Source organism: Protopterus annectens, chromosome 10.part0 (genome assembly GCF_019279795.1).
Source record: "Protopterus annectens isolate FY-2018-M chromosome 10.part0, PAN1.0, whole genome shotgun sequence".
NCBI classification, from domain to species: Eukaryota; Metazoa; Chordata; order Ceratodontiformes; family Protopteridae; genus Protopterus; species Protopterus annectens.
Genome location: NC_056744.1, coordinates 814,378,686 through 814,403,685, shown reverse-complemented (window position 1 = coordinate 814,403,685; position 25,000 = coordinate 814,378,686). Strand labels below are relative to the sequence as shown.

At 36.8% G+C, this 25,000-nt stretch overlaps 1 protein-coding gene across 2 annotated transcripts in view; it reads left to right on the top strand.

Annotated features, from left to right (window-relative positions):
* The window catches only part of KLF12 (Kruppel like factor 12), a 1,947,649-nt gene that overhangs the window by 1,821,157 nt on the left and 101,492 nt on the right, over nt 1–25,000 (top strand). The window lies entirely within an intron of this gene.

Sequence of the window (25,000 nt, the reverse complement as noted above, 5' to 3'; positions counted from 1 at the left end):
GAATGAATTTTGTTCTGATTAAGTCCACTTACACTGTCTCAGGGTATAAGTGTTTGCTTAATTTTTTGATTGGCTTTATTTTTGTTTTGGTAAGTAAAGATTAGTTTTCTGTTTCTGTGGTCTGGTGCTTTGCAACTTTCTGCACACCCATGCTTTTGGTTATATAGGATTTTGGTGTATTAAGCCATTTGGTTTAGATACATACACGCAAACACACACACACACACACACACACACACACACACACACACACACACACACACACACACACACAATATCAAGTGATTGTACATTTCTTTGGTAATTTCCATGAACCACTGACCAAGATTGTGACAACTGTGCAATTGAGGCATATTTTCCATATTTACATTAATATTTTGCTGGTAGTAAGAAAATGACATCACCAGCGAAGTACCCCCGTGGCTCTTTGTTGGACCTGCTGCTGTTTGGCACATACTTCTCAGAAGTCAAGGCTAATGTCAAAAGCCTCTGTCTCACCAAGTTCAAAGATTGCTGTAAATTGTGAGGTATCATAGATTTCCCCCCAAAACAACAGCATTCTACAAGAAAGTGTAACACAAACAGTTGATTGGTGCAAAAGTCACTTATTAAAACTCAGTGCATGCATTGTAGCTCACTTGCAGAAAATATCCATCCAAGCTAATTACTTCATCGATAATAAAATGATAATAGTTGACCCAAGAATTAGGAATCTAGGAACATATGTTGACAGTAATCTGGCATATGACAAACACGTAGCCAAGACATTAAGAAAATCATTCTATGTCGCCCACCTCATAAGCAACGATATGGCATCTAGGTCCAAGGAAGTTGCAGTACCACTCTACTCAGCCCTTATCAGATCCATCATTGAGTAAAGTGCCCCATTTGGCATATACCTAACTAGGCACTTGCAACAGTTGTATTGCCGTCAGACGTTCCTCACTAGGAGAATCCAGGGTATGAACACTCTGCACTACACAGATCCCCTTAAAGTGTATGATCTTTGCCATCCACAACTGCAGAGATATTAATATTCTTTTAATGTTTCAAATTATAAAAGTTATGACATTTTTAATTTTTGTGTCAGTATCTCTGTAAGGCATCATGGAACATGATGGGTGATGTTATTATGAGGCTGACATTCAGATAAAACATCATCAGGTACTTGGTTTCTAGCTGATATGGTTACTAAGTTGTTTTCAAAAATATAACAAAAATGGTCTATAAAATCTGATGTTACTGTTTACTGTGCAATGAGGATTACAAGTTAAAATGTGAGTACTAGAACTGTTGTGAAAATCTGTGTTTGCTGAACTGTTTATGAATTTACACTTTTATTGTGGTACAAGAGTTATTAGAATTTGTTTCAAGCATGGTCTTCAGGAGGTTTTAAAAAAAAAATAGCTCAACATGCACTATTGTTGCTACATTTGTGTCTTTCGCCTTTTCTCGGTTAGGGGTCGCCACAGCGGAACTCCGGTCCGCTAATGATTGTTAGTGGATTTTTACGTACTGGGTTACCAACCCTGACGCACAACCTTCAATGAAGACACGCTCCATTCACGTATGCCTCCACACAGAAGACGCTCTAGCTGAAACAACATTCGGGAAATGCTGTGGACTGAGTTAAAAGCTACGGTGTACACTTGCAACACATTAATTTTGTTTATTCAGTCTTTGGTTAGCCCTTTTGTGTAAGGATGATTTAACAGTTGTTTTTGACTATTCTCAGAGTTAGGGTAGAATTTGTTTATTTCTTTTTGGTGGTGGTAGATGGGAGGGTTATGTGTCATATCATTTAGAATGACAGTGGAATGTGGGGTGGAGCTGTAGATCACTAGAGCATTTCATAAAAGTACAGGGCATCACAGTGTTTGAGGATAGGTTTCTACTGAAATACTAGTCTTTGTTAATGTTTAAGGCTGACGTGCACTTTGCAAGGTGAGGGAAGATACCATTGCATTCATCATGGGGATCCTTACTTAAATAACATTGAGAGTCCTGGACTGTTTTTAAGAAGAGCTGTTTCTCTACTTTATAGCAATCTATCTAAAGTGCTATAAGATAGCATCAGGGAGAAGGCACTGAGTACTGCAACAAGAGTGGGATGCCATTGCTAACTGCTTATATATGATAATTTTGGTTTGTAGTTCTGTGGAGCTGAGGCAGTGATAGGCAGTTAAGGTAATGTGCTATACTTTGAGGAGACAATGTAGTGTATCCCCTATTACATGGGTGCTATAGTTTGAGGAGACAGTGTAATGCATCACCTGTTACATGGGTGCTCTAGTTTGAGGAGACAGGGTAGTGTGTCACCTATTACATGGGTGCTAGAGTTTGAGGAGACAGGGTAGTGTGTCACCTGTTACATGAGTACTGTAGTTTGAGGAGACAGTGTAGTGTATCACCTATTACATGGATGCTATAGTTTGAGGAGACAGGGTATTGTATCACATATTACATGGATGCTATAGTTTGAGGAGACAGGGTAATGTATCACCTGTTACATGGGTGCTGTAGTTTGAGGAGACAGGGTAATCTATCACCTATTACATGGATGCTATAGTTTGAGGAGACAGGGTATTGTACCACCAATTACATGGGTGCTATGTTTTCAGGAGCAGGGTAGCGTATCATCTATTACATGAGTGCTATAGTTTGAGGATACAGTTGTGTGCATCACCTATTACACGGGTGCAATAGTTTGCAGGGTATTGTATCACCTATTACACGTCTGAGGAGACAGCATATTGTATCATGTATTACATGGTTGCTGTGTGCTGTGGTATGAGGAGACAGTGTAGTGTATCACCTATTACATGGATGCTATAGTTTGAGGAGACAGGGTATTGTATCACATATTACATGGATGCTATAGTTTGAGGAGACAGGGTAATGTATCACCTTTTACATGAGTGCTGTAGTTTGAGGAGACAGGGTAATCTATCACCTATTACATGGATGCTATAGTTTGAGGAGACAGAGTATTGTACCACCAATTACATGGGTGCTATGCTTTCAGGAGCAGGGTAGAATGTCATCTAATACATGGGTGATATAGTTTGAGGAGACAGTGGTGTGCATCACCTATTACATGGGCGCAATCATTTACATGGTATTGTATCATCTATTACATGTCTGAGGAGACAGCATATTGTATCACATATTACATGGGTGCTGTGGTATGAGGAGACAGTGTAGTGTATCCCCTATTACATGGGTGCTATAGTTTGAGGAGACAGTGTAGTGCATCACCTATTACATGGGTGCTATAGTTTGAGGAGACAGGGTAATGTGTCGCCGATTACATAAGTGCTATAGCTTGCAGAGACAGGGTAGTGTGTCACTTATTACATGGGTACTATAGTTTGAGGAGACAGGGAAGTGTATCACCTATTTCATGGGTGCTATAGTTTGAGGTGGCAGAGTAATGTATCACGTGTTACATGGGTGCTATAGTTTGAGGAGACAGGGTATTGTACCACCAATGACATGGGTGCTTTGTTTTCAGGAGCAGGGTAGAATATCATCTATTACATGGGTGCTATAGTTTGAGGAGGCAGTGGTGTGTATCACCTATTACATGGGCACAATAGTTTACAGGGTATTGTATCATCTGTTACATGTCTGAGGAGACAGCATATTGTATCACGTATTACATGGGTGCTGTGTGCTGTGGTATGAGGAGACAGTGTAGTGTATTACCTACTACATGGATGCTATTGTTTGAGGAGACAGGACAGTGTATCACTTATTTCATGGGTGCTATAGTTTGAGGAGACAGTGTAGTGTATCACTTATTTCATGGTTTACAAAGTAGTGTATCACCTGTTACATGGATGGAATAGTTTGAGGAGACAGGGTAGTGTATCCCCTATTACATGGATGCCATAGTTTGAGGAGACAGTCTACTGCATCACTTATTTTATGGGTGCTATAGTTTACAGGGTATTGTACCACCTATTACATGGGTGCTATAGTTTGATGCGATAAGGTACTGTATCACATATTACATGGGTGCTATAGTTTGAGGAGACAGGGTATTGTATCACATATTACATGGGTGCTATAGTTTGAGGAGACAGGGTAATGTATCACCTGTTACATGGGTGCTATAGTTTGAGGAGACAGGGTAGTCTGTCACTTATTATATGGGTGCTATAGTTTACAGGGTATTATACCACCTATTACATGGGTGCTATAGTTTGATGCGATAAGGTACTGTATCACATATTACATGGGTGCTATAGTTTGAGGAGACAGGGTAGTGTATCACGTATTACATGGGTGCTATAGTTTGAGGAGACAGTGTAGTGCATCACCTGTTACATGGGTGCTATAGTTTGAGGAGACAGGGTAGTCTGCCACTTATTATATATGGGTGCTATAGTTTGAGGAGACAGGGTAGTGTGTCACCTATTACATGAATACTGTAGTTTGATGAGACAGGGTATGTATCACGTATTACATGGGTGCTGTAGTTTGAGTAGACAGGGTATTATATCACGTATTACATGGGTGCTATAGTTTGAGGAGACAGGGTATTTTATCACCTATTACATGGGTGCTATACTTTGAGGAGACAGGGTATTGTATCACGTATTACATGGGTGCTATAGTTTGAGGAGACAGGGTAGTGTGTCACCTATTCCATGAGTACTGTAATTTGAAGAGAAAGTGTAGTGTATCACCTATTACGTGGATGCTCTAGTTTGAGGAGACAGGGTATTGTATCACCTATTACATGGATGCTATAGTTTGTAGAAACAGGGTATGGTATCACCTGTTACATGGGTGCTATAGTTTGAGGAGACAGGGTATTGCACCACCAATTACATGGGTGCTATGTTTCAGGGGCAGGGTAATATATCATCTATTACATGGGTGCTATAGTTTGAGGAGCCAGTGGTGTGTATCACCTATTAGACAGGTGCAATAGTTTATAGGGTGTTGTATCACCTATTACATGTCTGAAGAGACAGCATATTGCATCATGTATTACATGGTTGCTGTATGCTGTGGTATGAGGAGACAGTGTAGTGTATCCCCTATTACATGAGTGCTATAGTTTGAGGAGACAGGGTAGTGTGTCACCTATTACATGAGTGCTATAGTTTGAGAAGATAGGGTAGTGTGTCTCCTATTACATGGGTACTGTAGTATCGGAGACAGGGTCGTGTATCACCTATTACATGGGTGCTATAGTTTGAGGAGACAGGGTATTGTACCACCAATTGCATGGGTGCTATGTTTTCAGGAGCAGGGTAGTATATCATCTATTACATGAGTGCTATAGTTTGAGGAGACAGTGTAGTGTATCACCCATTACATGGATGCTATAGTTTGAGGAGACAGGGCAATGTATCACCTGTTACATGGGTGCTATAGTTTGAGGAGACAGGGTATTTTACCACCACTTACATGGGTGCTATGTTTTCAGGAGCAGGGTAGTATATCATCTATTACATGGGTGTTATAGTTTGAGGAGACAGTGGTGTGTATCACCTATTAGACAAGCGCAATAGTTTACAGGGTATTGTACCACCTGTTATATGTCTGAGGAGACAGCGTATTGTATCACATATTGCATGGGTGCTGTGTGCTGTGGTATGAGGAGACAATGAAGTGTATCACCTATTACATGGGTGCTATAGTTTGAGGAGACAGGGTAGTGTATCCCCTATTACATGGATGCTATAGTTTGAGGAGCCAGTGTAGTGTATCACTTATTTCATGGTTGCTATAGTTTACAGGGTAGTGAATCCCCTATTACATGGATGCTATAGTTTGAGGAGACAGTGTAGTATATCACTTATTTCATGGGTGCTATAGTTTACAGGGTAGTGTATACCCTATTACATGGATGCTATAGTTTGAGGAGACAGTGTAGTGTATCATTTATTTCATAGGTGCTATAGTTTACAGGGTAGTGTATCACCTGTTACATGGATGCAATAATTTGAGGAGATAGGGTAGTGTATCCCCTATTAAATGGATGCTATATTTTGAGGAGACAGTGTATTGTATCACTTATTTCATGGGTGCTATAGTTTACAGGGTATTATACCACATATTACATGGGTGCTATAGTTTGATGTGATAGGGTACTGTATCACATATTACAAGGGTGCTATAGTTTGAGGAGACAGGGTATTGTATCACGTAGTACATGGGTGCTATAGTTTGAGGAGACAGGGTAGTGTATCACCTATTACAAGGGTGCTTGAAATTGGGCTAGTGTAGATCAAACATCAAGATGTTGCAGTATTTGCTGATAAAATGCAAATAATTATTTACAGTGTTCTGAGCAGACTTATTTGCTCAAATATTGGAAAATGGTTTTCTCCAATTGAAATTCACATTATCAGCAGAATAGGCTCTTAGCATTAGGTTTCATAATCAGTCAGACCTCTAACTATTGTTTGCATGGAGATTGCATGTTCAGGTTTACGCGTGTGCATATGCATTTTTTCTGGCTACTGCAGTATCTTTTCATATTCTGGATATGTCAGCATGTTATTCAAATGTGCTAGATGACACAAATGATGAGCATGTCATTAATATTCAAGCTGTCAAAATATCTGAAGGAGAAAGTGACATAGTAGTATCAGTGAATATGTTATGTAACAACTGGAATCAATGTGTAGTCACAGCTACAGTCAGAAGCAAAATGTTTAGCTGCATTGCTGGATAAATCACCTGGTTCTTACGTTATTTTACAGGCCTTTTCTTAGACCACACCCAGTTAACTCTTCATCTTTGGGGACTCTGCTGGAAGGTACTGGGCTATTTGAATAGGTGAAGAGAAGAGCCTTTAAATGATTTATGATCCAGGACCTTCTTTAGCTGTCTATCTGTATGATCCACACGTTTGGAGAATACAGCTCTAGTTCTTTATGTGTATATCCATCCATCTGTACTTGTCTGCATGTATACCATCTCTCTCTCTCTATAAATAAATATATATATATATATATATATATATATATATATATATATATATATATATATATATATATATATATGTGTGTGTGTGTGTGTGTGTGTGTGTGTGTGTGTGTGTGTGTATGTATGTGTGTCTGGACAAAACTTTTTTTCTAAAACTCAGTTAATCTAAAACACTTTTCATTTAATGTGTCAGAAACAGAAAATACAACTACAAAACCTGTTAATCTTTTTACTTAAATATACTAACTTAATGGTCACACAGTTGAAGAGAAAAGAATAAACAACTCACACAATGTATCACTGCAGTCCATGTTTTAGTTTTTCTGCAGCTGTGTGACTGTGGATTTAGTATAATGCATCAGGCAAAGTTATAAAGAAGAGAACACTCCATATTGTTAGTGGAATCAGAAACCACATTTGTTAATACTGTTCAAATTCAGGAAACAACAGCAACACAGAGACAAATAATAAATGTGATTCAGCATTAATAAATACTTCTATAAATTACTTATTCATGTCTGTATTAATTACATTCACAAGCAAGAAAAAAAATGTAAGTCAGAAAGTGACTAGCGGACCAAAGTAGAAGCCATATAATCTAAATTAAAAATATTCATTCAGACCTATATGAAACATAGCCCTGCCTGGTTTGCAGTTATTATCGCTCAAATGAGGTGAGAATATTTATTTAAGTGGGTGACACATGTGGAACAAATCGAGTACCCACATTTGCATGACCAACACTGGTTGAAATGAAGTTCTTGTCTTGTGTTTTATTGAAGTTTATTAAGGAATTAAGCAGGAATCCTTAATAAAAATATTATATCCTAATTATAAGATAAGTTAAAAGGAGCTATGGATGAGCTATGCCACATCTTATTTACAACAGCGCAGTCTGATACAGTTGTACAAATGGCAATGCGGTTGAACAAAATTTGCAGGAAAAGGATGTCAGGAAATCACAAAGATTGAGTGTGCTTTATTAATAAAATGCAGTAATGTTTTTAGTAAGCTGGTTTAGATGTTTATTAGTCAAAATTGTGAATAATTTATATATGTAACAATCAGTTGGTTGAAGTAATGAACTTATGATTAGTACTTCAGTGAACTGAATGAGAGCAACAACTTTTGGATGAAAGGCATATTGTTTGCTTTTGCTCATTTTGCTTCAGGAATGGCCTTGCCTCACAGCAAGAGGTTCTCCGGTTCGATTCTCGGATGGGGTGCCTTCTGCATGTCCTCCCTGTGGTCACATGGTTTCCTCTGGGTGCTCTGGTTTCCTCCCACATCCCAAAGACATGCTGTAGGTGGATTGGACACTCTAAATTGTCCCTAAGTGTGAGTGCATGTGTGTGCCTTCTGTGGAAGGTTGGGTGTCGGGCTGGCAACTCGACACCTTAAAACTCCACTGCCAATCTTGAGTGGACAGGTGATCTGCTGTGGCAACCCCTAACCGGGAAAAGCCAGAAGAAGAAGAAGCTTCAGGAATGGCCTTCTTGATAGATACTTCCTTGAAAATAATAGTTCAACTACTAATATTTCAATTACTGAAAGTCATGGTTCCACATGCATGAGCCACCATTGCACTTTTTTTCTGAATCCACACGTGATTTCAAAGCAGTACTGATGAAGATATGAGTAGAGTTAAAAAAAAAATCAAGGGTTTTTATTTTCCACTGCAGTTTTCTTTGACCTCCAAAAGCTATGCTGTAAGAATTCCAGTCATTATCAGAAACCATGATAGAAAATTGATTATCCCCAGGGACCCTGATTTTTCATTTTTCTATAAAAAATTCACTGAAATTCTAGAACTTGGGCTGTTTTCATGGAATTTATTGCTTTAAGATTAAACTGTTCATTCTTCTTAGGTTGCATTTATTTTATATTTACTATGTGCAAAAGTTTCAGTTTGCTTTAGTGAGTGTTTTGTACCTAGAATATTTTCATTTCCACATATATAGTGAGTCAGTGAAAAACAATGATGGAATCATGATAAAGAATGGAAGTTACACTTGACAGTCAGGTTTATAATGCAAAAAATTTCAGTCAGTAAAAATCAAATTTATTTATTTTTTAAACCGTAAACCAGTGTCCCAGATGATCCTGTAAACCGTATGTGAGTATGCATGCAGTAGGAGAATATATGCGCATGTTCTGAGATGGACTGGTTTCTTGTCCTGTATCCACTGCATGCTGAGATATGCTTCATCTCACCTATGACCATGAATAGGATTAAGCTGATATCAAGGTATGAATGAATGAGGATAACATGCCTGGCACGTACGTAGAATGCATAATTGCTTTTTGCTTAAAACATGCTCTACAGATTTATTTGAGAAATGTTTATTTTGAAGGGAATAAGGACTGCATGATGGGAGTGTAAAGTAAAATTATCATAGAAGGAAGGAAGGCAACTGAAGTAATCAGAATGTCGGATGTCTGTGAGTAACTGTAGTTAAGTTATTAAATATTCTGAATTTGGGGGGAGTGGTCAGAATAAGAAACAGTGTCAAAAGAACCGCTGTACTGATTTTGGTCTAAGGTTATGCTTTAGAAAACTGTATTAAAATGTATAGAATATGTGTAAGATACACATATATATCTGTGTGTGTGTTTATATATATATATATATATATATATATATATATATATATATATATATGGGTCCCCTTCACATGGTCGACAGTTCATATAATCGACACTCATTTGGTCGACAGTTCATTTGGTCGACAAGCAGAGTTGCCCCCTTCCCCAATGTTGTGCAACCCTGGAGTTGATATATATAGTTAGGGGTGTGGGGTGTGGGGGGTGAAGCCCCCCACCTAAAATGCTTGTCGATCAAATGAACTGTCGACCAAATGAACTGTCGACCATGTCAGGTAGACCCATATATATATATATATATATATATATATATATATATATATATATATATATATATATATACATATATATATATATATATATATATATATATACATATATATATATATATATATATATATATATATATGTAAATATATATATGTATGTGTGTGTGTGTATATATATGTATATGTATATATATATATATATATATATATATATATATATATATATATATATATATATTTATATATATTTCTGCACCCCTATATATGTATATGTTTCAGGGGAACAAAGTAGATTCAGACAATTTAGGAACTGTAGAAGGGGCGTTTGGAATTCTTAAGTTCAGGAAATTGCTAATGAGAATGAAAGACCAGTGGTTCAAAATAACTCTACAGATACAAAAACAGTATTTTGAGGTTTTGGAGCATGATATTCAAATATGCTGGATGGCACAAATGATGAAGTAAGCAAAAATCTTAAGAAAAAATGTAAATATGTGAAAAAACATGAAAATACTTTTTTTAATGTAAATAGCATGAAGAATTTTAACTGGATTTGGGGTGTAGTAGAAAGGCTTACGGGATGTCTGAAGATCTTTGCATTTCACAGAACTCTAAGTTAGTGTGGAATGACAAATGCTGACATTATTTTACAAATATATATGGTGTGGACACTTGGGGGAGCTGTGAGGAATATTCTGTTGGTAGTTACAATGAGCAGAAAGAAGATATTAGGAGTTCATCTCAGAAGGATAAGGGTTAGCCATTCAGGTAAGACTTTGGGTTTTGTAAAAGTTAGCAATGAAAATTAGAAAATTATTTAGTGTAAGTCTCCAAGTGTTCTTTAAAGAAAATCAGAGGCCCTAGAAGGCGTTAGGCCTTATCCATCCATCCACAACCCCTTTTTCCTGTTTTTACACGTGACGTCTTGATGTCATTTTACCAGTGACAATCATCTACAGCCTAGGTTCACACATTAGATGGAAGAATATGCTGCTATGGAGAGGAGAGGAATACCATTGTAATTGACAGAAGGATGCAATGATATGAAAGGAAAAACACTGCAAGACATACAAGTGACACTGTCTGTGAAGAACTACTAATCAGAAATTACTTGAGTGTTTGCTGTACTTTAAACAAATATTATAAGAGGGTTATTATGAAGACTAGAATTATGTTTTTTTTTCTGGGAGGTAGATAAGTCAAGTCAAAATAAACTTTATTGTCAGTCAGTCTACACCACAGTGTAGCTGAATGAAATTGCATTACTTTGTTTCCAGTGTAAAGACATACATACAGAAAAATATTTTAGTAAAAAGTAATTTGACATCACAATAAGAGGAAGACATAAAAATATAAATAGAACAGCATATAAATATTCACTCTCTTGGCTTCATATGTTAGCACTTAGCTAACCACCATTATGGGCCATGTTAAGCTTAGCCAATAACCCCATGTGGGAATCAAACCCTGTACCTTGTGTCTGTAAGGTAAATACCTTAACCATTATGCAAACCTCCCACAAAGGTTTTTATGCTGAAACCCAGTATTAAACCAGGGACCTTTTGATCTTCAGTCTAATGCTCTCCCAGCTGAGCTATTTTGGTTCATTAGGCTCATAATGGTACAGGTAAGAACAGACAGAATTATACATTCAGTATGGACATTGGCTGTCTATATTGCATTTGTATGAACTGTGTAAAATTAGTGAAATTACTATTCCTGATCAGGCAGATATATACATTCCTAGTTGATTGGGGGGTAGTGAAGGAGTTGTCTTTCTTCTAGTACACCTGTCGACAGAATTTAACAGTCTAATGGACAAGGGTAAAAAACTGTTTTGCCTGGAAGTCTTGCAGTGCATGCTTCTGTATCTTCTGCCCAAGTAAAGGTGGGAGAACATGTCATTTGCAGGATGCGTAAGGTCATTTATTATCTTTCTGGCTCTTACTATGCAGCAAGTCTCATGCAAGTCTTCCAAGGTTATAAGTGAAGAACCAATGATTTTGTCTGCTGCCTTTACAATGCGCCTGAGAGCTCTATGGTCTGAGGCACTGCAGTTCCCATAACGGGCTCTGATCTTGTTGGTTAGGACACTCTCTATGATGTCACTATAGAATGTTTGGAGGATGGACTGCAACAAGTTTGCTTTTCTCAGTTTCCTTAAGAAATGCAATCTTTGCTGTGCTTTTTTGACAGTGTATGCTGTGACCAGGACAAGTCATCTGAGATGTGTATTCCCAGAAATTTCATGGTCTTGACCCTCTCCACTGACAGCCCTTTTATCTCTAGAGGTTCATGTTTTTCCTGACACCTTCTGAAGTCCACAGCTAGTTCTTTGGTTTTGCTGACATTTAGCGCTAAGTTGTTGCTATCGCACCAACCTATCAGATGTTCCACCTTGCTTCTGTAACCAGTTTTCTGTCCGTTTCTGATTAGACCTATGATCATGCTATCATCTGTGAATTTGATGAGTTTATTGGACTCCTGTCTGGCCACGCAGTCATGTGTCAGCAAGGTGAATAATAAAGGACACAAGAAACATCCCTGTGGTATCCCTGTGTTCAGAGTTATGTTTCCGGAACTGTTGTCGCCTACACAAACCTTTTGAGGCCTGTCCATTAGGAAACTTAGGATCCAATTGCATAAATAGGTAATAATGATTATATAAAAAAAAGTTTATGGAATTTTGGACGGGGATTTATTTTTCTTGACCATAAGCTTTGGCATTTTAAATAGATGAAGAAAAAAGTGATAGGCTAGAAAGCATCATGTTTAATTTAAATGTAGGGAAATTTTATAGTCCAGATTTTTTTAATTTTTAATAGGCTGTCGAATGATAAGTTAGGATTACAACATTTCAATGGAAGGAATCTAGAGTGGTGGCTTTAACTGAAGGAAAAAATATTAGTGAGTATAAAATAAAAGTCAGGGTGTAGCGGAAAGAAGAAAAGATATATATGAATGAGACAGTTAACCTGCCGAAGATAAGCTAAAACTTTTTTTTTTTTTGAAGAAAATAGGCAAAGGGTAGTAGATTGGCAAATGAGCACCACAAGATGAAGAAAAGGATATGTCATTCTCTTAGCTTTGTAAGTCAAGAAGAAAGAACAGTGTATGCAAAAAAAAAAAAATGTTGAAAATAACCATAAAATCAGTTCAGTGTCGATGATGAACCAGAAGAATTTTTTTTTTCTTAACAGAAAAACTTAAAGTTGACGTTAATAATTATACTGTGCAGGGGACAATATATGCAGAACAATGTTTTGGAGAAGAAGTGAGATTTAAGGAAAGGCAGGAATTAAGCAATTTATGTAACGTTGGATTGATGATAGTTATAAAAAAAAAAACGTGATGTATAATGTATGTAACATGTAACAAAGAACATATTAATATGGTTTGTTTTATTTTATATAAATGTATTTTTGCCTGTGTCCTAAGTAATAATGCAATAAAGGTGTTAAAAAACAACTGTACTGTACAGATACCTCTATGACAGCAGTGGAAAACAAGACAGAAGATGGGTCCTGATGTTCATTAACATAATGCACAAAGGCATACAAAAAGTGCGTATACTTTGTTCAATAAGCTGGCATTCAGTGTCATGATTTGTGGACATGAATCAAGGTACTGTATGTTGGTGGACAAAATAGTAGCCTTTTATGAGTGGTGTACAGAAATGCATAGTACACATGGCAACTCATGCTGTTGACATTACTGATTGCTGTGTTGCACTTTTGGCGTGAAACCATGGTACAGCATGAAAGAGATAGTAAGACACATATCTTACATTCTGCCATTAGGACTAAATGTGCTTCATAAATATTTTCCATTTCTTAGCATAAACGAAGAGCTAGAGTCATTACAACAGCATGATAATGATGAGATCTGGCACCGTGCAAGCTGTCATTGGTCAGAGCTTTGCTGTAGCTCTATGGTGAGGGTCAGGGTAAAGTGTGGTTGCATTAGCAGTGTTGTCGTCATTATTGGGAACTGTCTTGCAAGTAGGATTTTCTTTATCATCCAACAGTTTATTTATTTATTACTTTTTTAACACTGATTTGCTGATAAGCTTTGTATGCTGAGCAATAAATCAACAGAGAGGAGGGGGTCATTGTGCTAACAATCAGTACGCCATCCGTTTTTATGCAATTTGAGTCACATAAGTTAGCAACTGGGACAATTCCCTATACATGCAGTAAACTGCTTATGATTTGCATATTTTTACCTTTAGAGGGATAATTTCAATGTGTGGTATAGTGGATATAAAAAGTATACACACCCCTGTTAAAATGCCAGTTTTGTGTGATATAAAAAATGAGACCACAATAAATCATTTCAAAACTTTTCCCACCTTTAATGTGACCTATAACCTGTACAATTCAATTGAAAAACAAATCTGTTAGGGGAAAAATATAAAAAATAAAAAATGTACAATAAGCTGATTGCATAAGTGTACACACCCTGAAACTAATCCTCTGTTGAAGCACCTTTTGATTTAATTACAGTATGCAGTCTTCTTGGGTACACACCTGCCATCAATAAAAGAGACTTTGATTAACCCCAAATAAAGTTCAGCTATTCTAGTAGGATTTTCCTGACATTTACTCAGTTGCCTGCTACAGCAAAATCCATGGTTCGCAGAGAGCTTACAAAGTATCAAAGGGATCTCATTGTTGAAACGTATCAGTCAGGAGAAGGGTACAAAAAAAATTTCCACAGCATTGGATATACCATGGAACCTAGTGAAGAAAGTCATCAAAAAGTGGAGAAAATATGGGACACCAGTGACATTGCAAAGAACTAGACGTCCCTCCAAAATTGATGATAAGACAAGACAAAAACTGGTCAGGAAGGCTGCTAAGAGACCTACAGCAACAGTGAAGGAGCTTCAGAGATTTCTGGCAAGTACTAGTTGTGTCCTACATGTGACAACAGTCTCCCGTATTCCTCATATGTCTGGACTATGGGGTAGGGTTGCAAGACAGAAGCCTTTTCTTTCACAGAAAAATATCCAGGCCCAGGTAGAATTTGCAAAACAGTACATCAAGTCTCCTAAAAGCTTGTGGGAAAATGTGTTATGGTCTGATGAGACCAAGGCTGAACTTTTTGGCCTCAATTCCAAAAGGTATGGTTGGCGCAAAAACAACACTTTGCATCACCAAAAGAACACCATCCCCTTAGTGAAGCATGGTGGGGGCAGTATCATGCTTTGGAGTTGATTTTCTTCAGCTGGAACTGCGTTTTTAGTCAAGGTGGAGGGAATTATGAACAGTTCCAAATATCAGTCACCTTTGGCCCAAAACCTTCAGGCATCCACTAGGAAGTTGAAGATGAAGAGGAATTTCACCTTACAACATGATAATGACGCCAATCATACATCCAAATCAACAAAAGAATGGCTTCACCAGAAGAAAATTAAAGTTTTGAAATGGCCCCACCAGAACTCAGACTTAAATCCAATAGAAGATCTGTGGGGTGACCTGTAGAAGGCTGTGCACAAGAGATGGCCTTGCAGTCTGATAGATTTGGAGTGCTTTTGCAAGGAAGAGTGGGAAAATATTGCCAAGTCAAGATGTGTTATGCTGATGCTGATTGACTCCTACCCAAGAAGACTGTAATTAAATCAAAAGGTGCTTCAACAAAGTATTAGTTTAAGGGTGTGCACACTTATCCAACCAGCTTATTGTACGTTTTTTATTTTTTATATTTTTCCCCTAACAGATTTTTTTGTTTTTTTATTTAATTGTACAGGTTATAGGTCACATTAAAGGTGAGAAAAGTTTAAAAATGATTTATTGTGGTCTCATTTTCTTATATCACAAAAACTTGGCATTTTAACAGGAGTGTGTACACTTTTTATATCCACTGTATATAGATGGCAACCTGTGAGTACTCAGTGGTGTAGGACCATGGATAAGGTCCAGCCCCATTGTTCTTTGTGAATCATGGATTACTTTGGTGTGCAGGTATATTGTGCTCCAACTTTATTCTATGGCACCCATTTGTTTATGAATAGCACACAAAGGCACAGAGCTGTGGAAGAAATTAAAATGATGCTCAAGTAGATAAAGGTGGACATCAGATATTATATAATATTAAAGATATGAAAGTGTATACTTTTTTGTAAATTTCTGACTGAATGGCATAGAGAAGTGGTCAATCATTTTGAATGTTTTTATAATGGCGTTTTTTTTTTTATGAAAATAGGAAAAAAATGTCAGCACAAATACATATTTCCCTTTTAAATAATGATGATATGATTTTAACCCAGTTCCTCCATTGATTAAGGAATACTAGGACATTGGGAAGTAAAACAGTGTGTGTGTGTGTGTGTGTGTGTGTGTGTGTGTGTGTGTGTGTGTGTGCGTGTGTGTGTGTGTGTGTGTGTGTGTGTGTGTGTGTGTGTGTGTGTGTGTGTGTGTGTGTGTGTGTGTGTGTGTGTGTGTGCGTGCGTCACAACTGACAGTGGGTTTATTTAGTGGTTTCATACACTTATTACAGGACTTCTTCAGAGTGAAATGAATAAACTTACACCTCCTACTAAGTAATCACAGAAAAAAAGTCACATGATATTCAAACCAATTAAAGCATGTAAATATTTAAAAGGACATCACAATTTATTTGTTTTTAAAAAACACTTAACCCAAGGAGTTTATCTGTTTGTAATTTGAGTTGCCTGAATGCTTCCCTCATCTCAGCCACATACTGTGTCCTAGTAATTGCTGTTTAGAAAAGATAACCATACCAATCAAGTCATCAGCGGGAGTAGTTATGATGACAAGTACAATAAGAAAGACTGTAACATTAGCTATCCTTTAAGAAGGAATTGCAAACATACGGTGTCTGTGTTTGTATTTTGTCACTAGATGGCAGACTAAGACTGCTTAGACAACTACATTGCATGTGTTTGGTTACAAAACTTATTTCAGCAGTGACCTATATTTACAGTTGTGTTAGGCTATCGGTTTCTGGTGACAGTTCTTTTTAGTAGCCTTGCCTAAAATAAAAGTGAAGCAATCCTGCACTAGTACATGCTTAGAAAGTTGAGTTTTCTGACCCATCATAGGATTTAATCTGAAACAGTTTCAATCACTTATATAGGCTGAAAATACTCAGCTGATTATATTTCCTCCAGATTTCTTCTGTTTAATATTTATGTATGGTCTATAAAATATTTTATATTTAAAGGCAATATATTAAATATGAAGTTTTTTTCATTAACATTTCTGTATGTCTGTTAGCAGAAATTGGTGGGAGGTTTGTATTTTTAACAATGGGAGAACCAAAGAAGGGTACAGGTACATTTTGTCACCATGTGTTAAGTTCTTTGACTTTGTTACATTAACAGAGTTTAATCCTAATCTATACATTAAATGAAATAACATTTTTATCAGAACAGTAATTCAAGGAATGCAAAACCTGTCTGTAATAGAAATGCCTTCCGAGACATCATTTCTAATAAGACAGGGAGTTAAAGATAAACCTGAAACATTCTTATTTTGCATATTGTAGTGCGTACTATATAGCATATATTGTCTGAGTGAGTCCTAAATAAACAAAACACAGAGTTCATTTTTAGACTGAGGTGTAAGCAAGACACTAGCCAAGCACATCCACAGTGAATGGACTCCTACAGATAAAATAAAACTTTTATTAAGAATTAAGATATCCTTTCTGCAGGTAAAGCAGAACAATATAAAGAAGAGTTATTTTCCATTCCAAAGGAGTATTTTATTTCTTTTATTTACATTTTATTATTTTATTTTACATTTATTTACCGGGCTAGTCTAACTGGATACATGTCCATTTTCAGTAGAGGCCCGGGAAGATAAGCTCCAAGACAGAACAATGATAAAAACAAACGTAACAAATAGGTAAGATTATAACACTAAACAAAAATAAAATCATCATTAAAATGCATATTACAGGTTCACACAGTAAAATTCGTCAGAGCTGAGTGCAGGGATTATACAGGATACTGGTACACTATGTGGTGTTCATGAGGTAGATAGAATTGAGATCAAACGGAAGGAGTCACAGTTTATGAGTAGAAAGGGTAGGTAGTGCAAAGTACGAAAGGACACATATCTAGTCAGGGTTAGTACAGGGGCATAACCAGTGTCTTCTGAGGAACACTTTCAATTTATTTTTGAAGAGTGATAGCGAGGGAAGTGAGGAACATTCATTAGGGAGGAGATTCCAGGCTTTTCCAACAGTATTAGAGAAGAGGGAGTCACCAGCCTTGTTGTTTGGTTTAGAAGTAAGAACTAGTAGTTTATGAGAAGATCTTAATGATTTCAGATTTTTGTAGGGGGTGATGAGTGTTGACAGAATAGGAGTTTTGGAAGGTTTATAAAGAATGTTGTGAGCTATAGTTAGTTGGTGGAATTTAATCAGGTTTTGTAGTTCTAGCCATCCCAGCTGCTTTATATTAATGCAATGGTGGGTTCTAAATGGGTTGCCTGTTGCAAATCTGGCAATGTTATTGTAGGACATTTCCAGTTTGCTAAGGTTATTTTTACATAGCTTAGTAAAGAATGGTTGATGCATAAAGAAGTGTAGAGATTAAATGAGTGTGAGCTATAGTGGATTTAGCTGTAGGTAAAAGGTAGGTTTTAATGCTATAGAGAGAGCCAAGTTTTTTGTTGACAGTTTTTATAGTATTATTAATATGGACATCAAAGTTCATATTATTGTCGATAGTGATACCAAGTAGTTTGGTGGTTGGGTCTGGTGATATAATAGTTTTATTGGTAGAGATAACTGAGAAATCAAAAGGAGTGGACTTTTGGGTAGGAGAGAAGAGAAGGAGTTTAGTCTTTTTGGGGTTTAGTAGAAGGCACCTATGTGTAAACCATTGTTCAACTGTGTTAAATACTTTCTGGGTAAGAGAGTGAAGTTTGGTAGAGGAAGTGGCTGAGCATATCAGTGTGGAGTCATCAGCATATTGTATGCATGTGGCTTGGGGGATGGCAAGATGAAGGTCATTAATAAATATGGAAAAAAGTAGTAGTCCTAGGATGGACCCTTGAGGGACACCAAGGTTAACGGGCAGGAGGGTAGATAGAGACTTGTGCCATAGTATGGCCTGTTGTCTATTATTCAGGTAGGACTGGAACCACTTTATGGAAGATGTATCTAGTGACAGGGATTTAAGTATTTTGATGAGAATCTGGTGATTTACCATGTCAAAAGCCTTAGACAGGTCAATAAATAGTGCTGAAGAGAGCCTGTTAAGGTTGCGGTTTTTATTGATACAATCAGTGAAGGAAAGGAGGGCAGTGGTAGTACTATGTGAAGGTCTGAATCCATGTTGACAGTTGGATAGTAAGTTATTTTGTGTTAGATGGTCAAGTAATTGTCTATGAATGCATTTCTCCATGATCTTTGCCAAAGGAGAGAGAAGGGCAACAGGGCGGTAGTTGGAGTGTTCAGTAGAGTGTCCACCTTTATGGAGGGGGATAATATGGGAAATCTTCCATAGGCTAGGGATAAGACTTTCAGTAATAGTTCTACTGATCAGAATGGATATGGGATATGCAATAGCTTTGGCTGCTTGTTGTAGGAATTCAGCAAGCAGTTGGTCTGCTGAGGGAGAGCATGGTTTTAGTTTCTGTATTAGGGTTTGAATATATGTTGTATATATAAATACATGTTACATGTATTTATTTACTAAAAGACTGCTTTATTTTTCCTTTATTTCATGTTTTTTTAATTTTTTAAAAGACTGCTTTATTTTATTTATTTATTTTATTTGTATTTCTTTAGTTTTATAAAAGAGAGCTTGAATCACATTCTAACAATCATTATATGCTAATTTCAGACTTTGTTTAAGCTGTTAACTGAAAAAAGTATTTTTAAAAATGATGAAAAATATATGGAAAATGTTATGAGCACAAATGATTCTAACTATGTTTCATCATCCCCCTTTATTTTAACTCTCACTCCATCCCACGCATTGGAAAAGTTAACCAAGGAGATTAATTCCGTATGTTAAGGGTGGATCTTCAGGAAATTGCTTCACAGTTGCAGGACTGCTATCACATGGTCGAAAGCACACTTGTCACCTTTCAGCATGCCTAATACCAGTGTCTAACCTGTTCAGTATCTTTTTAACCAGATTCATTCACCATGATAATAATGTGTAGCTATAACTTAATAAAAAATATACAGTATGCAAAACATTCCCCTCTGAGTGTCAAAATTACGGACTTCCTGTCCTTCTCTCAGTTTTCCTTGTTCAGTGTAGGCTGCTGTAGAGTCAGTTTGTGATGTTACAATCATGGCTATCAGGTGCTAATTAGCTACTTCCTGTTGTCTAGCTTCTTACTCATTCAGCCTTCTTTTGTCTACTGTGTGAATCAGAACAAGATAGTGTTCTTGGGCTGCCTGAAAAAGGTCCATAAAGATCAGTGCTCTACAATGATTGACAAATATAAGTTAATAAATAAAAAAGCTTACAACACAGAAAGAATTTTAAAGCACCTGTTGTGAGCTACAAACTTTAAACTAAGCAGTGATTGTGAAGATTATCAGATGAAAGCAAGTCCTAACTGCTTTTTTTTTTTACAGATCACTATTAAATGTGTTTATTTTGAGTAATGTACAGTAATTTCTTTATTCTCCAAAAGCAGGTACTCATATCTTCAACACACTTATTTAAATCACGTCAAGTGCATCATTTCTGTTTTATTTTGTTATTTCGGTTAGTTCCACTGAACCCAGGATTCATTTATAGGGTGACAAGCTCCACAGTACAAAACTTAAGGGCAATTTATTTGCATTATTAGAATTCCCTATCTACCAAAACAGCTTGAAAGTGGAATATGGCAGGAAACTGAAGTGGAAGAAAAATCCACATAGACCAGGGAGAATATGCAAATATATAGACATAATTTGAAGGTCAGATTCAAACCTAAGACCCAGGAGTTGAGGCAACACCATTAACTATAACCATTATAGAAAGTGTAACTTTACACAAGCTGATTACATTTCTCTTTTACATTTAGCATGATCCCTTCACTGTAAAAAATGTATAGGAGTTAATGTTTTAAGTACTAATTCTGAAAAAGTTAATGTGTTAACTACACATGTTTTGACGTCCTTGTAACATTTTGGTATTTCAAATCTCATTTAAGAAGTATTATTAGAGGCAGAAAGGTAGCACATAGTTGAAAAGTTTACGCTGGGAAAATTCTGAAACGAACAGGAAAAGGGCAGCAGTAAATATCTTTAACAGTCTTGATGTCCTTTCTTGGTAAAGTCAAAGTTACAGGGTTTGAAAATGGAAACAGAGCCTCTTTATTCTATAAGCTTGTGGTGACAGGGCTATTTTTCTATGTACTGTGGTTGTCTAAGTTCTCACTTTTGTTGCTGTTTGTTTAACTTACTCACAATGTACTATGGTGTTAAATCAGCATTTCAGAATGTCAAAGACCATATGGCCGAGACCATATGATCGACATTCGAAATGTCGACCATGGAATAAAAAAAAAAAAAAAAAAAAGCAGAACAAAAACGTACCTTAACGCTGCTAGAAGGGGGCTCTGCCGCCCACACCCCCCTGAATTTAAATATACCAACTCCGAGATCGCACTACAGTGTGGAAGATGGAAATCTTTCCATTCTGCATTGTACTGAGATGCCAGTTCCGCATGATCGACATTTCAAATGTCGATCATATGGTCTTTGACATTCTGAAATTTCGACCATGTGAAGGGGACCCATATATATATATATATATATATATATATATATATATATATTTATAAAACATCGCCTTAACAAGCAAATAAAATTGTATAATATATTTAATAAAGACGATAGTCTACTTAGTATACTTATATTCATTAACAAAAATAATAACCAATTAACACTCACTTTTAAATATTTAAAGGTTAAGCATGCATAATCCCACTACTGTTTTATAAGTCTTTGCAAGTGATCAGCCATATAATCCCCAAAACTGAATCAAACTTGCTCAAGGACTCTTACTTATATTGAGATCTGTTTGCCATGCCCACTTATTTATATAAACACTAATCAGAATTTCCACTAATTCTATGAAACAATATTTGACCCATTAGTCATAATGCTATATTTAAAATTCTCATAAGTAATAGTTAACCACTTAATGTGAGCTATAATTATAATGACTGTCATATAGAGAAGCTATGGTTGGGCCTCCAACAATAACAAATTGATTATGTATTTGAGAAAAAAACTTGTCAAGAAATTCAGTTTAGGCAAAGCCCAAGAGATAAACCTTGACATTCAAGTCAAAAATATATTACCTATTGGTCATAATCAGGGAACCTGATCATAATTCTTTACAATGGATGGACTGTTATTTGCCCCAATGTATTGCCATTTGCAAAGAAAAGCCTAGGAAAAATAGGTGTTTTATGGCTTTGAAAACTGTAACACGATGTGTGCTGCCACACAGTGGTCAAAAATGAAGCATGCTTCATCTCAATTAAAAATATTGCAAACTCTTAAGATACTACACTAGGGCCCATATATATATATATATATATATATGTATGTATATACACACACGCACACATGGGTCTACTTCATTTGCCCGACACCCATTTGCCCGAGACCAAATGACCGAAATGTTATTTGACCGACACTTTATTTGACCGACAAGTATTAATGGCAAGAAAATGAGATATGCCCCCTTTCCCCCTGTAGCGCGACCCTGGAGTTAGAATATATTGTTGGGGGGGTGTGGGGGGCACATCCTGTCATATTATATTGTTTAGTTTTGCTCTAATTTGCCCCCCACACCCCCCATTGTGAGGGGCTGTGCCCCCCACACCCCCCCTAACTATATATTCTAACTCCAGGGTCATACTGCAGTGGGGAAGGGGGCATATCCCATTTTCTTGCCAATAATACTTGTCGGTCAAATGAAATTTCGGTCAACTGGGGTCGGGCAAATAGGTGTTGGGCAATTGGAAGTTTGGGCAAATAAAGTAGACCCATATATATATATATATATATATATATATATATATATATATATATATATATACACACACACACACACACACACATATATATATATTTTATATTTTGGAAGCATAAAACATGTTACAGCTTAGAAACCTGTTAGGTTTCACTCATACACCTCTGTGGTGAAGACTCTGTGTTGTCTGCTTGAGGCTCATTATTATAGCCGTGAAGGATAAATAACAAGATGGATATGTTCGTTTTTGTTGTCACAGAAGTGCATAACAAGGTTATCTTTTAATAAAGAAACATGAAAACAAAAAATACACCAGGCTAATGACCCAAGGTCCTTTTTAGGCCTAGCCAAGTAGAGTTACCAAGTGATACTTGTTCCGTTTTATAGATAGGAAGTAGTCAAGTTCTCTGTCCAGCAGAGACATAGTTGTCACCTCAAAGATAAAATTTGCAGTTTCGTGTCCATTTGTCCAGATTGTGTTTGAATTGGATCAGTGAAGTACTTTGCGTAATATGGATGGAGAGCCTGTTCCACAGTAGTGGAAGTCTCTGTGAGATGTGTCAGTCTCTCCAACATGTCCTGTTTAGATTGATGGAAAGGTTAAAATCCTTGGAGCAGGTGTTTCTGAAAGTATTGTTTTTGTAGATGTGGAGCAGGTTCATCAGTATAAAGTCTACGCAGAGGTCACCCTTTAGCAGTCTATAGCAGAATGAAATTAGGGAGAGTGATCTAAGGCACCCCCCATAATTCATGTGACAGACTCCTTGGATTCTTTTGTTATGGAATTTCTGTATACATTTGAGTTGAAGCATATGCTTTTGTGGATGCATAACAAAGGGAGCATTGTACTTGATAACTGGTCTAATAAGGGGTGAGTAAAGAGGGACAATAGCCTCCCTGAACTTGGATGCAGTGCCCTAACTTATAAGTTATGCTATATAAAATGACTTCCTAATTATAGTGGACATGTGTTGGTCAAAGGCCAGATCACTATTCATATAAGTCTGCAGATCCCTAACTATCATTTCTACCTTAAGAGGTGTATTGAAATGCTGTAGTTTGTGGGGGTGGATGGTTTACCAAAGGAGACAGTTGTGAACTTTTTTGCATTTAGTTTGAGCCCTTAGTTTTTACACCAATTGTTCATTTGTGTGAAATATTCCCAGAAGATGTTTTTGCCTTTTGGCATTCTATGGCTGCCCCAAACTTGGTCAGCCACAGCCTATGTGCATTGGCCTGGATATCATAGAAGTAAATGCCAAATAAGAGCAGTCCTAGTACTTATCCCTGAAGAATTCCACTTGTAACTGACCTTTAGAGGAGGTGGAGTGGCCTCTTGTACCTCCTGCATCCTCTGTGAAGGACAGTTAGCTACCCAATGGGTGGCATATGGGTTTATTTGTATTCTTTGTAATTTGTCAACTGTACCTGAGTGGGGAATAGTGTCAAATACCTTGGCTAAGTCCATATAGACCATATCAACTGATTTGCAGACATTCATTACCTTTGTGACTTTCTCAAAGACTTCCCCAGGTTCAACAGAATTGACCTCCCCTTGACAGACCCAAACTGTCTAGGTTTGTAAATTTATTATGTCTTTAAATACAACATCCATGACAATTCTTTCCATGGCTTTGTAGATTAGACTGGTCAGACTAATAGATCTTTAGTTTTCTGAGTCAGTAGTGGGACTATCCTTGTGCAGCAAAATTACAGTTGCTGTTTTCCAAGTATAATGACCTTACTGTGTGTATTACATAGAATATTTTATTCTAAATTCATTTCATACAAAGTCAGTAACAAGCTCAACTTTCTAAACTCGATGTACAAAAGTTCCTGTAAATTATTCATAAGTCTGTGTAAGTGAGCAGCTATAAAATCCATGGAAATAACACTAACCTTTAGTGAGAACTCTATTACTTGAATTAAGCTCACCACGTGATACCCTTATGTACATATGAACCCTAATCAGAAATTACACTTACCCTGCATTAAAAGTATTGTGCCCTTCCATGATTGTAGCTTGCCCTGCATGCACATAAATCACAATTAAACTCAAATGGGAAGTCTGAGTACACATTTATAGTAAAATAAGACATACTGCTCTTAAATAATTACATTTGCATTTAACATATTGTGTTTAACATGTGGTAATTTACATTATATCCCTCATCATAGAACCAGCATTTAAAGTTCTTAAAAA